Raw genomic sequence first — 14,896 nt, forward strand, 5'->3', positions numbered from 1 at the left:
CTGCGCACACGAGCACACTCTCACACTCTCACAATATGTCTCACACTTCCAGGCGTGCGCGCGCGCGCGCACACACACACACACACACACACACACACACACACACACACACACACACACACACATTCACATACTGTAGCATCAGCCCTGTTACCACGAGCCTCCCTCCAGCCGTCTTTTTCACTCATCGCTGGGGGAGTGTTTGCTGCTAAACTTGCATTTTTATCATACCTGTGGAGATAATAACCATTTTATAACAAAGCCTGATAAAAAAAAAAGTGAAAAAAGAAAAAAAAATCATGACAGGACTCCAACAACAGCCTGTTTCATATTTACATATCTTTAATACACCTCAGAAAACTCTCAGACAAACAAAGTGTTTTTCATCAAGTGCACTTTGATAGATACATTAAAGAAGATATTTCACGAGGAAGCGGCGCCGAAACCTTTCAGAGTCCTGCAAAAACACTTTCATCTTTTCATAATTTCAGCGTGAACTGCGTGTAGAGCGCCGTGTTGAGATTGCGTTCGCTTCCTGAAAGGACCGTGATGAGTGACAGCGCACTGTGTTTCAGCAGAAAAGTTTCACATCTGAATGCCCCTGTGTCTCACTTGCTTACAGTAATTGTTTGTTGGGCAAATGCGAGTCGGTACTACAAAGTTAAAAATACTGCAATCATGCTGAGTGTGCTTCACAGACACACTCACTTTTCTACAGTAAGCGCCGATGACTAGACTTTAAAATGATGTCATTTCCCCTCCAGTGGACGTGAAGGAGATATTTAGCACTTCAGCGCAGCCTCTTAGAAACTGTTTCTTTGTTTAATCAACAGAGCTTTAAAGGATGGTGGTGACAGCTGCATTGTTCAAGTTACATTGGTAGAGGATAATCTAAGAGCATGAAGAGTGTGACAAATGAAGACGTGAGACTGTCCTCCCTCAGAAAACAACACCACACATTTGCACGAGGTTTTTTTATATGACCCATAAAAACCTCAGTGTGAATAAGAGCATGTGTAATGTGCACTGAGCTCTCCAAAAAAATGAGGATGCCAAACTCATTTTACCACATACAGCCCACTTTGATCTGCAGTGGACCAGACCGGTGAAACTTTCTGTTAGTATAAAGGTGTTTAACTGCACGTTTAATCCCTAAGATGTCTTAGGATAAGAAGAAGAGATGCAATTTCAACCTAATGTCTCAGTTTTATAAGATGATAAAGAAATGCTGCTGTAGTAAGCGAAATAAAAAATTCCAGCTTGGCCCTTTGGGATTGAAATAAGAGTGTAAAATTACAGAAACAGCTCTGCTGGCTCATTGCCCAGACTGCCCTGTCATTACAAAGAGGAAAGTTTTTGTCAAAACAGAAAAAAATGTCCATTTTAGTTATATATTTGAATGTGGACACGTTGTAAAAAACAGACACTTCTAAAGTAGATGTCATTTAATTGTTTATCTGTTACCTTTACTACTGTGGGGGAGGTCTTTATCAGCAGAACAAGCTGTAAATTTGATGAAAATACAGTTAAAATCTAAAATTTATGTCCTCCTTTAAAAGTCCGGTGGGCCGGATTGAAGTCTTTTGTGGTCTGATTGTGGTCCCCAGGCCTTCTGTTTGACACCACTGCTTTAACCTCCTAAGACCCGAACTCTTTCATGGCATGCATTTTTGATTTCTCTTTGCTATGTGGGCTGATTGGGACCTGATGAATGTAAAAAGATTGAACTTTTTTTTTTTTTTACCTGATTTTTTGTCTCTGAGAAAAATGAAATCCACATATGAGGATATTTGTTTTAAATTTCTATAGAACAGTGGCGGTATAATGTCCTCGTACGTGGATATCAGGCCTTTGTGGAGCAAAATTGAGTATTTTGGTCTAGACGACCCAAAATGTGATGTCCACATATGTGGACGCCAGGTCCTAGGAGGTTAATGCATTAGTCAGAGATCACTGATTTGATCAAGATTGTTGGGGGCAGTAATTCCAAACTAACGAAGCTTAAACTAAACTTGGCATCATATTCAAAGAACCTGGGTGTGACGTAGGTATCTTGTGGGAAGTTTCTGATATCTGAAGTGATGTGCATATCTTATGTTGTTGTTAGCGGTGATTACATTACTGTCAAAAACAATAAAGTTTCTGCAGTACATATGAACAAAAGTAAGTTTAACAGCTACCTAAGAAAAGAAAAGAAAAAATAATGTTTTGATGGTGTCTCTCTCCCTGAGTGCCCCTTGCTGAGTTCCTCCAAACCGAAGACCACGCAGATACCCTGCTAATATTTGCTGGATTGTCTCAGGGGTGTCTTTACACAGCCTGCACTTGGGGTCTTGCATTGTGAGGTAGACCCCAACCTCTGTGGAGCTTGTACTTAGAGCTTGTTCTGTGCTGCAATGATTAATGCCTCTGTGCTGTCTTTCAGTGCAGCTTTGTCCAGCCACTGGTAGCCATTCAATATCAGCCACTTCTTCTATCTGCCGATGATCCATGCCATGCTGACGTCTATCCTTCCTCACGTATTCACTAACATGCGGTCAGTTGTGTCAGTCTTCCTGATGTACTCATGGATGTTTGTTGTTTCATCCTGGATAGCGGTACATAGTGGTATATATATATTCATCATTTTAAGATACGTTATACGGCGTCTTTCTTGTGTAGCTGGGAGTATACAGCCACGGCGCTGTTAGACTGGTACCACCATTTCCTTTAACTTTAATAAAAGGACTTCTTTTTTCCCGTGTTTGGTTTTCTGTATAAATTTATTGGTTTGATCTCTGGTGTCTTCAACCCACATCCCACAGCATGTCAAACACATCAATTCGCACACACTCACAGCTATGTAGAAACTACATTATATCTATTCTTCCGTTGCTGCTTTCTCTCTCTCTCTTTGCCTTTCACACGCTCCCTCACTTGCTTCAACACTTGCCCACCCACACTGCACCACAAGCACATGTAATCTGGAATTGGATTTTCCCTTCCTTCTCCTTGCTTCCCCCCCCCCCCCCCCCCCCCCTCCCATCTTGCTCTCCTGTCTGTCTCACATACATGTGCTCGTACCCTGAAGACCAGATTCCCATTTGAAATGAGCTTGCAGCTCAGCCCGTCCTCTGGGCCTCCCTCTCTCTCTCTCCTTTTTATTCCTTCTGCAATTCAAATTAAGACCATGCTTTACTGTCTTGACTGGGAAGAAACCTGTGCAGTGCATTTCATTTCTTGGCTGATTCTTTTTTATGAATTTTGTATGGGTGCTGGGGGTTAAACACATGATTCCATGGCCTCTTTATTACATACACTCATACCTGTGATTATAGAGCAATATAGCACAAACAGGATTGCCAGCTTTCACCCATCAGAGTGAGGCTGTGGAGAGAGAGAGGGGCTTTGAGCATTTGGCTCTATTCTACTGATGCCACATACTTAAGAGCAGGAAGGACATCTCAGCACAATGATACCACAAGTACTTCACGAGTGGATATTAGCCTAAATCTACATTCTGTCTTATTGATTTCACGTGTGAAGATAACTGATCAAACTTTGGTGAATTATGACACAAAAACATGTGTGAGACAAACTGGAAATATATGAAATGAGTACCTTTTCATATATTTCCAGTACCTTCCTGCTCACACCGTCTATAGTGGGAGTGGGGTGCTGCTGATCTCATCCATGGATATAATAAAGAATTATTCGAAGATCTCAATGCCACCGAAAGACTTTCTGTAGTAAAAGCACAGTTCGGGAACAAGAGGGATGACTCGCCCATCACTGTGTCTGAGGTCACCAAAGTAGTCAAAAAAAGATTACTTATTATTTGGGAGGCGGCTCAGTGGAGCTGTTACTCCTCGATGTGGAAAGGAGCCAGCTGAGGTGTTTTGGGGCATCTCCCTAGGATACCTCCTCAGTGAAGTGTTTTGAGGATGCCTCACCGGGAGGATATTAACCTGTGAATCCAGTCATAAGTGGCCATTCAGCCCTCAAACCCCAGTTTGAGCTAAAACAGAGTTGGCTTCTTGGAGCTGGATAGAAAGAAAAAAAGGGGAAATGATCAGCTTCATAGCAGTAAATTTGGTTTCCATGAAACTGCGAAAGGTCTCTTTATGAAGCAACGCTGTGTATTAGCAACACAAACCTCTGCTAGCAAACAAATCCGCTTTGCATTCATTTACGCTCATTGTGTATTCGGCTTTTGTCAGCTTTGTCATCGTGTTGAAACAAACTGGAGTATTTTTTGATGCTGCAATACATCAACCAATCTTTCGCTCAGATAAAAGAAAAAATGCAGACACCTTTGTGCCTGCTGAGAAATCCCCATCTGAGAAACTCCTCCTCTTCCCTTCTCCTCTCGACACAGCCATCGTAATGACGCGTCGCTCTTACAAATTGCCCCTTTTAAATTATACATTCTGCTTTAAACATGGAACAGATACTATTATTCTGAGACCAACCTAAACCTCGGGGGTCAGGACAGCTCTGTCACCCACTTATGCTCACAGCAAGAGGGGCCGCTGTGTCTCACAGAGGATGATTTATACCAATAAGAGGAGACCCCGATGACCCCTTTGCTGTCATAAGCCAATTAGAATCCTGCTCGCTGACCGACCTGGTAGCTGTTAAGGATAAGTTAATACAGTATGATGAAACACTAGAAGACATCCTTTCATGAAGCATTAACATCGTAACCCACTCGGCGAGATACGTGAAAATGTGTGTGAAGAGTAAATGCCCTCCTCTGAACCGGTACTGTGTCTTATGCAAATAACTCGGTGTGTCTTTATTCCTTTATGCTAATTATGGCTCAGTCTGTGTGTTAAAGTGCCACTAAAGTAATCCCTCAGTGGCAAAGGTGGATGAACATCAGAGACCTCAAAGCAGATGTGTTGCACAGCAAAGGTGGCTACCAGCTCAGTTCAGTGGATTACAAACACGGTACACAGGAAATGTGCTCCTTTCTTTTCTTGATCTATTAATGTAAATTCACCCAGGAGAACATTCATCCCTGCTTTCATGCTTTTGTAAATATTTCTTTGTGTTCTTTAGGCTCCTCGGTTGTTCCGAATACGAACATTTTAGATTTTCTAAAAGGTTGCAACAACCCCACCCATGAACCCTTAGCAGAGATGCTTAAAACGCTCCCTAAACGCCCCACCTGCTGCATCTGATCCACCTATCTCCCCAGTCTTTGACTTTTAGTGGCATTAACAGAAAGGAATTTAAAGTAAACATACAACTAACTACAACACATTTAATCTCCCTCAGCTACATCATATTGATGGTTTTCTTCTATATTAACTAGTGGGTTAACAAAGAATCCGATTGTTCAGTGATGACGTGACGAATCCTACTTCCGGGCCTAAAGTAGTCTGCGTTTAATATGGCTTTTGTGTTGTTAACATGTTTAATGTTTTGTATTTTCTTCTATTTGATCTCAAAAAGCTCCTAAAACAGTCAGTGATCACTGTTGACCTCCATAGGCTTTTATTACCGCTAATCATTTATTTAAGCTCAGTTTTTAAAACCTTAGGATGTAACTACAGCCCAGCCCATGCAGCAGTATATGAATGACTAACCTCGTATTGTGGATGGATTATCTCAGTTGTTCTCCTGGCTGAAGTTTGGTCCTTTTACAGCATCCTGCCATGCGATTACATTTGTTCCTGACCACCGAGAACACTCACGTTAACTTTTATCGAGTGGAAAAAAAAGTTAGCTTGTTTATATTATGCTAACATAGCTGTGTCGCTAGCGGTCACGTAGCACATCATTATATACCAGCTAGCCCAACTTCAGTAACCCTACAAACGTCACTGCTGTTTAGTTTTCTGTCTTCATTTATGCTGGAAGTGATAACAGAGCTGTACGTTTTAATTTGTTTATTTGTTTAATTTGTGACATGCTATATTGTATTTAGATAGAAGCTAGCGAGCTAACTTCCTGCTAACTTCTAACTCAGTTAAATGTCATAAATTCCGTTTTCATGGATGCCTGGATGTTAAACTCAATTGTTACACCTGGTAGAGCAGAACGCTGATTATTTTATTAAAGATGAAAGACTTTAGACAGTTTTTCAACTCTCAGTAATGCCATAGTGATCGTTTGATATATGGACCTGCAGCGGAGTTTAGGTCCAGACACGGCTAGTGACGTCAGACTGAACAACCGGATATGACCTTAATTATTAATAAACATCTGCAGTGTGGCTTATATAATTTAACCTTCTGAAAACACCGTAAGATTTTCAAAGACATACACTGGAGTTGAATGGGAAGGGAGATGTCATGGTTTGAACCATCTCAAAAACATGTTTGTTAGTTAAACCTGTTTTGCATTGTTAAATGTAAGGCTAAAGATCGCTATTGATCGCTATTGATCAGACGCCACAAGCGAAAGATTCATACTGGTGGAACATCACTATATGGAAACATAAACATTTTAATTGTCGTTATTTAAATCCTTTATAAAGAGCACCTCAAATATTAACAATTTGAATAAGCAAACATAAGGAAATACACTTGTCCATTTAGTAGTGAATATTTTATAAACCCTGTTAAGGTTTCTTTGTTAGACGATTAAATTCAGTTTTATTTCTATAACACCAAATCACAACAACAGTCATTTCAAGGCACTTCATAATGTAAAGAGCCTACAATAATACAGAGAAAACCTCAAGAATCAGATGACCCCCTATGAGCGAGCACCTCGGCGATGCTGGGAAGGAAAAACTCCCTGTTAACAGGAAGAAACCTCCAGCTGAAAAGTGGGAAGTTAAAGATAAGAATAGAGCTTAACTGCTGTGCCCTGTAACTTTACATCATAAAATTTAAGAATAAAAATATTTTGTTGCTTTGTTCTGTTGTGAGAAACATAAATATCTGTGCAAACTTTCACCTTGCGGGATGTTACTTGCTTAGCAGAGGAAGACAGAGAACCCGGTGCACCCACCACCCAATTTTCAATATGAGAGGATAAGATGATAAGACTTGCTTGTGAACATACACCCAGGCAGCTGTCATGTTATTCAACTTACTATTGCTCTTTAAATCAGGCCTACACATGTGTAGCTGGTTCCCTTGTACAATACTATCACAGCAAATTGAATAGTATGCAGATTTCCAGAGCCTTGCATTCGTATTCTCCTGATGAAATTTATATCACTTGTGCTCGTGTATGTGTGTACACGTTACAGTTCAGGTCATGACCCAAAATCAGAACAAGTCGGGAGACAAGAGGATTACCAGGGAAAGTGAAAATTGGATCAAACTGGATTGTAACATATTGTAGTAGGAGACATAATCAGGTTTCTCAGCAAGTCAGGGTAAGCAGCTGCTTGACTCATTAAACCCCATTTCCTGACTTCACCTCATATGAAAAATGCAAAATGTTATTTCTGTACAAACTCAGTTCAAAGAGGAAAAAGGCTTCATTTTCTCCTACTAGTCCCAAATGGTCCAAATATAATGATCCATATAAAAGGAGCTCAGACAAAATTCAGTAAACATGCGGCCAGAAATGAACTCTTCATGCATTTTAAAACTTTGATAGAGAACAAAAGGACTGAAATGACTGAAAAAGCCTTCAGTTCATTAAACGACTTCATTTTGAGCTGTATTTCATTATAATCTTTGAACCCGCACGGCCAATTCATTTCCACGCAATTGCAGCACACGTCTGGCAATAGACAGACCTATTAAAGATAATTGTAATAAATGTGGAATTAGATTCTCACCCTATTTGTTCTAACTAATTTAGAGTAAGCAATTACTTTTCCTACCAGCAGGCATGCACAAGTGTGCACACGCACCACATAAATTACTTTGATGTCTGGTTGTGACAGAGAGAACTGCTCGGGTTTGCTCCTGATAAAGAAGCCTCCATCCCGACTTTGATTTTTTTTCCCTTTTTTGTGACGGGGAAGTAGAGCAGCCTGTTGTCATGTGGCACAAAGCAAAAAGGAGCAAATGACTGGTTAGTGATAATTTGGCAGATCATGGCGCTGTGTGGTGGAGGTCACCGTAGCGTCCAGGTGGTCAGAGAGCATTTCACAAGTGTTCACACTTTTAGTCCAAATTAGTTCATTGCTCAGATTTCCCTCCGCGTTTAAATGACTCAACTTGGGTTAAGTGCTTCTGATCAGTAGCAGAGCAAAAGCCAAGTGGACTAACGTGGGTAAACCAAGTGTGATACAGTAAATGCATCCATCCATTCGCCATATCTTTTACTCTGTATATGGCTATAGGGGGTTGGAGCCTATCCCAGCTGGCACAGGGTATATCGAGGGTGGGCAACTCAAGGCCTCGAGGCCAGAGTCCTGCAGGTTTTAGATGTCACCTTGGGTCAACACACCTGAATCAATGATGATTAGTTCATTACCAGGCCTCTGGAGAACTGCAAGACATGTTGTGGGGGTAATTTAGCCATTTGAATCAGCTGTGTTGGATCAAGGACACATTCTGCCATCTGCCATTGCTACAGCTGTGTATCCTGCTACAGTGATGCCAGCGGAACATTTTTATCAATGGCCTGTGTCACTTTTCTTTCAGATGTTGAAGGACTCCTGTTGACTCTACAGGACTAACCTGCACATTGCCAATAGATGCTAAATAATACCAAGCACAGCTCAGTGTAAAGCCTATGGATCCAGATGCCTCAGTATGTGAAACCTTGGAAAGAAGAGTGGACCCAGCCAGAACCGTCAGTCTGTGGACAACAGTGCTGACCTTCCAGGCTGCAGACAAGACTGGATGTTTAAATGACATGACTGTGTTGCTGCAGCTGCATGCAGAGAAGCAGGCAGAAAAGCAGCTAAACAGGTGAAAGAAAACCAGTGTGATCCTTTGATGACTAAGAAATATCCTGTTTTGCCAGTGTGTCCAAGATGCTGTTTGAAGCGAAAGGCAGATATATATAGATATATAGATTCAGTTATAAGCTGTTAAACAGACTACACTGAAGTTGTAAGGAATCAGATTGCATCTCATATCATGCAAAGTTTTCAAGTTTTGCTAGATATGAAATCCTGCAAAATATAAAATACATCAAGTAGAAGTCAGTCATGTAGTTAATAAAGACAAATTAGCGACAGCAATAACAGCAAAGTTGCAATTTCAGGAGACTTTTTCATTAAAGCAGTCACTTAATTAGCAACACTGGCATTCTAGCAGAAGGAACACCTTAAAATAAACAAGCTGCTTGTAGAGAGTTCATCTGTAACATAACTTGGCATTGCATGCATTCAGTAAATAAACAGGGCATATGGTGACATTATATCTGTGATATAACATTTATTTTAAACTACTACTGAACACAAACATAGTTAAGCCTTTGGACTACATGGTTTCAGTGTTGGTGAATTGTGATGACACACAGCGTCTTACAGAAAAGTCATTTGTGATTTTAATCACTCAGGCAGAGTCAGTGTATTAAAGCTTAGACCATAGTTTAGCTTGTTTATAACAGCTCACATCTTGGATATCTGTTTTTTATGTCTCTGATTCTTGTATAAACACATTATGTAGTGCTGTTACACAAAGAATCCGTCAACAAATGTTGATATTAACTGTGTCGGACACAAAAATTGTACGTCTCAAGTAATGCGTATGCCTTCAGTCAGATATACTAATCCAAAACTGTCATCTTCTGCTATCACGTTTGGATTTGCATTTACGGTACTTTTAAAAAGTATATACAGGGCTTCACAAATTGCCACAAAAACAAGAGAATCCATGAATTATTAATTCATGGATTACAACGATAAATATATTTTTAGCTTTAAAATATTGTCGTTGATTAAAGGATTTGTGCATAACTGGTGGATTCACCATTACAGAAACATGAAAAGTGATTTTGGTAATTACCAAGGCTGTTAATGTGGGATAGCAGTGGCAACAACCTTACATTGGGTGGTGCTTGTGACCCTTTATGAAATTGTTCATTTTTCTTTTCTTTTTAAATGAATGCCAAGCGGAGGATTCAAAAACCCATTTTACCCAATCAAGAATCAGCCTGATTCATAATGAAAAATTTCTATTTGTCATTTGTACACAATGTTTGCTGTATAAGTTAAACAACGAACTTATGGATGATATTTCTACTGTTGCGATATATCATCAAGCTCTTGGTAAGACAGATAATATTGGCATTTAAGGAAATATCAAACCATTCATTTAAGCTGCGATAGAGACCAGAACAACTATGTCAACTCCAAGATCGTGCCAAATTATTTATTTCTATATTTATTTTAGAAAAATCCATCAATGCAACCAACAGTGTAGTTGCTACTCAGTTAAAGTTAAAAAGAGAACAAAATCTAACATGCACGTGAGACGCAGCATGCCGCACCATTCATCTCAGATCTCAGCTAAAAACATGCGAACAACAGAGGCGTTCACGCATCATGAACATCATCTTCATCTGTGCATCCAGCACTAATATATTTGCAGACATCTATCTTCATGGATCCTCGTTACACTAGCTCAGCACGGCTGTCTCCTCTGATAGCGCCACACAAAATTAAACGTGTGATCAGACATAATCACACCATCTCAGAGAGCTGAAAAACTCAGCAACACTTTTTTGGGGGGAGACAGAGCTGCAGAGAAGCAGCAGTTCAGCTGTTAAAAGTAGGACTTGTACTGTGTCACCAGCATGTAGCACTCTTACAACAAGAGTGTTACAACTTGGCGAGCGAATGCAGATTTTCAGAACACATTACACCACCTCACGAAAAACAGCTACAGCTCTTTGAAACTGCCACATGAGAAAGGACGTGAAACGACAACTGAGTGGTGAAAACAGGGCCATCATTTCTTAAGTGAAGCGTTTTTTAACATTGTACTCTGGCTCCACCATCTTAATGTGAAAATAGACGGTTGCGAAACAACAAACACGGTAGCTCTCGCAGCTCTGAGAAAAACACACAAGCCCTTTACACTCTACATCTCTGTGAAGGAAGGTATTTTGTTTAAACTGATGGCGGCTAAAAATGTTGCACCCTGCCATGAAAGACGAATGCTTATCTTAGGAACGCATTGATTTGTATAAATATGTAACTATAAGAAATAATATTCAGCACCAGCAGTAAAAAAATGGTCAAAACGTGAAAGATAAATCAGACACTAATCAGTGCATGAGTGAAGCAAACTGGACAAGGTTGCTGATGAGACAGTTACTAATTACGGAACATCCACCTCCATCTGTGGCTGTAAACGTGCTAATTGCAGACATAAATTTGCAGATGGTCTCTCAAAGTCTTTAAAAAAAAGAAGATTACCAGGTACAGCAAATAAACAATTCATTTTTAAAAAGGGAGTACCATCAACCACCTGCAAACAACCACACTGTCCCCCTTTTGAGAAATCCCTGAGCGCGCCGTCTCCGGTCCCTTCCCTGCTCTATCCTAGTTTTGTTTAGTGAAACTTTCTGCAATGTTTTCCTCCCCCCTCCCAGCTCTGATAAATTCCTTTGGCACACATGTGAAGAAAAGAGGAGCGAAATGAGGAAACTGAAAAAAACAAAAACAGCAAAAGGGTGGAGGGAGGACAGGAAGGAGACAGACAGACGAGACATGTGAGACAGAGAGGTGACAAAAATAAGAGAAATGTGAGAGATCCACAAAGCCTGCAGCGTCCTGGTGAAGCTTCATTGATAAATGAGGCAACAGATGTTTAGCCCCATATAAAATTACAGCAAGCTGCTATATGTGGAATAGATACCTGCCCTCATTCTGCAGCTCTACATTACATCCTCCCAAAATCATCTCTGTTGCTGCGCACTGGGCAGCCGCTCATACGTCCAATATTCGGCTAGGAAAGTGACATTTAACTCGAAATGTTCACATTTTCTCCCCATTATAAGGTGTCAACAACGGCATGTTTACTGTATCTCACTGTGAAAGCACATAACGTGTGCTGGTGAGAGAAATACTTAAGCCAAAATGCTTTGTCTGTTTGACTGACAGGACCTGTAGATTATTTAGTGTGTATTTCAACATCTGCTAGAATTTAGAAGAAAGTTGTTTGGCTGAACAGATGGGTCGGAGTTTTGAAGGTTACAACAGAGCACTGCAGTGACTATTTTGAATCTCTTACGTGTGATGTGTGACTCATTTCAACTTGTTTTACATTTTTATCACCACTGAATATCCTGAAATATCAAGAGGACTAATCATCATTTACTAATTAAAAGCAAAAACAGCTGACTATAATTAAATGACTATAACTGAATTTAATTGTGCATATTTGTGACGCAGCACGAGAGACGTAGCTGTGCACAAAAGCAGCAGCGCAGTGACACGGCCTTTTCTGTTGTTTCCAGTGTTTGCTGTCCTAACTTCACTGTCTCCAAATGTCTCTCAAAACTCAAAAAAGTTTACTCTGTTTAACAGTTCGTGAAGCATAAACTGCAAATAATCAGTGTATTATTTTTCCTCAATTTTCACCCAGCACAAACCTCCACACACGTGGCTGGAGCTAAATCCAGGATGGAAGCTGAATGGAGATTTCTGTTGAAAAGTATTTTACATGCTTTAAATTGCAGTATTGTGAAATTCAGCGGTGCTCCATTCTGAAATAGTCACTAGCTGGGTTTTTTGCACTGTGAAGGTTTTTATTAGTGTAGTCTCAAATTAGGGACATTTTGATGGTAAGACCGACCAATAAAAATGTCTTTAATAGTTTTAGAGACATTCAGGTTCAAATATTGCTGCAGATTTCACTGTGTGGAAAAAGGGCCTGAAAGTAGGTCAATGGACCATTTTCAAAAAATATAGTAACACTTGATCCTGTGGAGTCCTGTGACCTGGAAATCATGTTGTACATAGTACTAGCTTTCTTTTCAAATGTAGGAAATGCTACATTCATATTAGTCGTATACCTTCATTCAAGTGCTTAATCTAGAACTGGTAACACATTGCAAGGTTGGAACCACTGCACTGAAGGCCAAAGCACCGAAGCGTTGGTTTGATTGGTGTGAATTGTGCTCAAATATTGAAGGGATTGATGGCAAGCCAAAATGCCTGGGAGAGTCACCTCCCCCCCACCCCCCGACCAAAAACCCCCCCCAAAAAAACCAAAAACCAATAAAGATGTGATTCAGTGTGAATTAAACTTCTAAAAGACATTATTATCTCTGGTGTCCATATTAGATTGGGGTTTATTTACTTGAGACCTTAATCCATTGAGGTTCTTGGTGTCGTTGGTGATGACCCAAATCCTTCGGAGTCGAGCAAGAAGTCATTTTTTGGAAAAGAAAGTTTTTCATGTGTATCAGGTAGAATGATTTAAGATCTTTGTTTTCTGATTGTGAGACTGGGAAGAATCATTTCTATCAAGAGCAAAAATGAGATATTCTGGTTGGGGTCAGCGTTTAGGCTATAACTAATGCTGACTTACACCTCCAAGGCCTAAACTTCCTGACTAGTGCAGATATAATGCTCATCAGAAATAAATTGATTCTTGATAGGTATCTAGGTTTTGGGGGGTTTTCCGCCTGTCACGTGAGGACATGACAAGAGCAGAATATGTCTGAACATTTCAGGAAGTAATACAACAGAATTACAGTAAATTTTACTTTGTTTGGTTAAAAGAAACAACAAGTGGTCATGAGATATTCTGACTATTTGCAGATTTTTAATTAATCTCATTTACAGCATACATTTAAAGCCTTGAGTCATTCAGAAATCTTTACATAATCACATTAATCATCAGTGCCTGTTTTTCAAATACTGAAAATCTTTTAATAAACCTTATTCTAAAATATCTCCTCGCTTTAAAAGCCCAAACAAATCAGCTGGGTCGGGCTGTTGGTTTAATAAATGATTTAAGCAGAGGTCTAATTTTCAGCCTACCGTGAAACTCGCCGCTGGTGCAGTTAAAGTCGGAGAATTACGTGTTGGTTAGAAACCACAGGCCTAAAATAATTTTCTTCCTGTATTTCTGACATGGACGTGAATTGTTTGACAGATGGGGATTGCTGAATGAAAAAGCGGTCATGGTCATAACGTCACACATTACACCACATTAAAATACATTCATGCTCCGGTGAAAAACGCGCGTAAACGGGTCAGAATCGGCCGTTAGCTCAAGAGGGTTGACTGATCGGACCGCAGGATCTGGCAAGATAGTGGGTCAGTGACCAATAAATGGCGAGTGCTTGCTTTCTCCCCCTCTCTCCTCATTTAAGTCTCCCGTCCACTGTCTTTCCTCCCCATCTGCGTCTCTCTTACACTACCCTCTTACCCCCCCCCCCCCCCCCCCCCCCCCCCCGGTGTGTCTGTGATGGACGTTGCGTAACATTACTAAAGAAAAACGACACACACCAGTGTGCAGCATCGGCGAGGGCTGGGAGCTTGGAGGGTGGGCAGGAGGATGGGGTGGTGAGGGAGTCGAGCAAAGAGCACTGACCCAATATCTAATGAAAGAGCAGAGAGAGATGAAGGGGAAGGGAGGAGGAGGGTGGGGTGGAGGGCAGAGGCGAAGTCGACTGGAGAGATGGAAAGAATAAACGGAAAAGAAAGAGATGAGGGATGAGGTTTGGTGTGGGGAAATATGGAGGGGAGGAAAAAGGGAAAGGGAGAGAGGCTAGAGGGGGAGACAGAGACAGAGAGGGGCAGACAATGAATTCAGGCAAAAAAGAGCCTGGGCATTTAAACTATAAATAACCAAGATACTAGCAGCAACACTGGTCTTCTCTTTCTCTCCCTCCATCCTTCCCACATCTTTCTTTCCCCCCGTTTCCCTGCGTGTCCGTGCTTGTTCTGCTTCACAAAGTCTGTGATTTTGATCAGCTTACGCTCTTCAGAAGGACAAACCCCATCTGACTTTGATTTAGTCCTGTTGTGACTGGCTGCAATTTGGTTTGTTTGATTTGGTGATCACAAGCATTAGTTTTATTGGGA

At 40.7% G+C, this 14,896-nt stretch overlaps 1 protein-coding gene across 1 annotated transcript in view; it reads right to left on the reverse strand.

The window, feature by feature from the left end:
• The window catches only part of cacng2b (calcium channel, voltage-dependent, gamma subunit 2b), a 70,491-nt gene that overhangs the window by 26,525 nt on the left and 29,070 nt on the right, over positions 1–14,896 (reverse strand). The gene's annotated exons all lie outside the window — the stretch shown is intronic.

This window comes from Rhamphochromis sp. 'chilingali', assembly GCF_963969265.1.
Source record: "Rhamphochromis sp. 'chilingali' genome assembly, chromosome: 4".
NCBI classification, from domain to species: Eukaryota; Metazoa; Chordata; class Actinopteri; order Cichliformes; family Cichlidae; genus Rhamphochromis; species Rhamphochromis sp. 'chilingali'.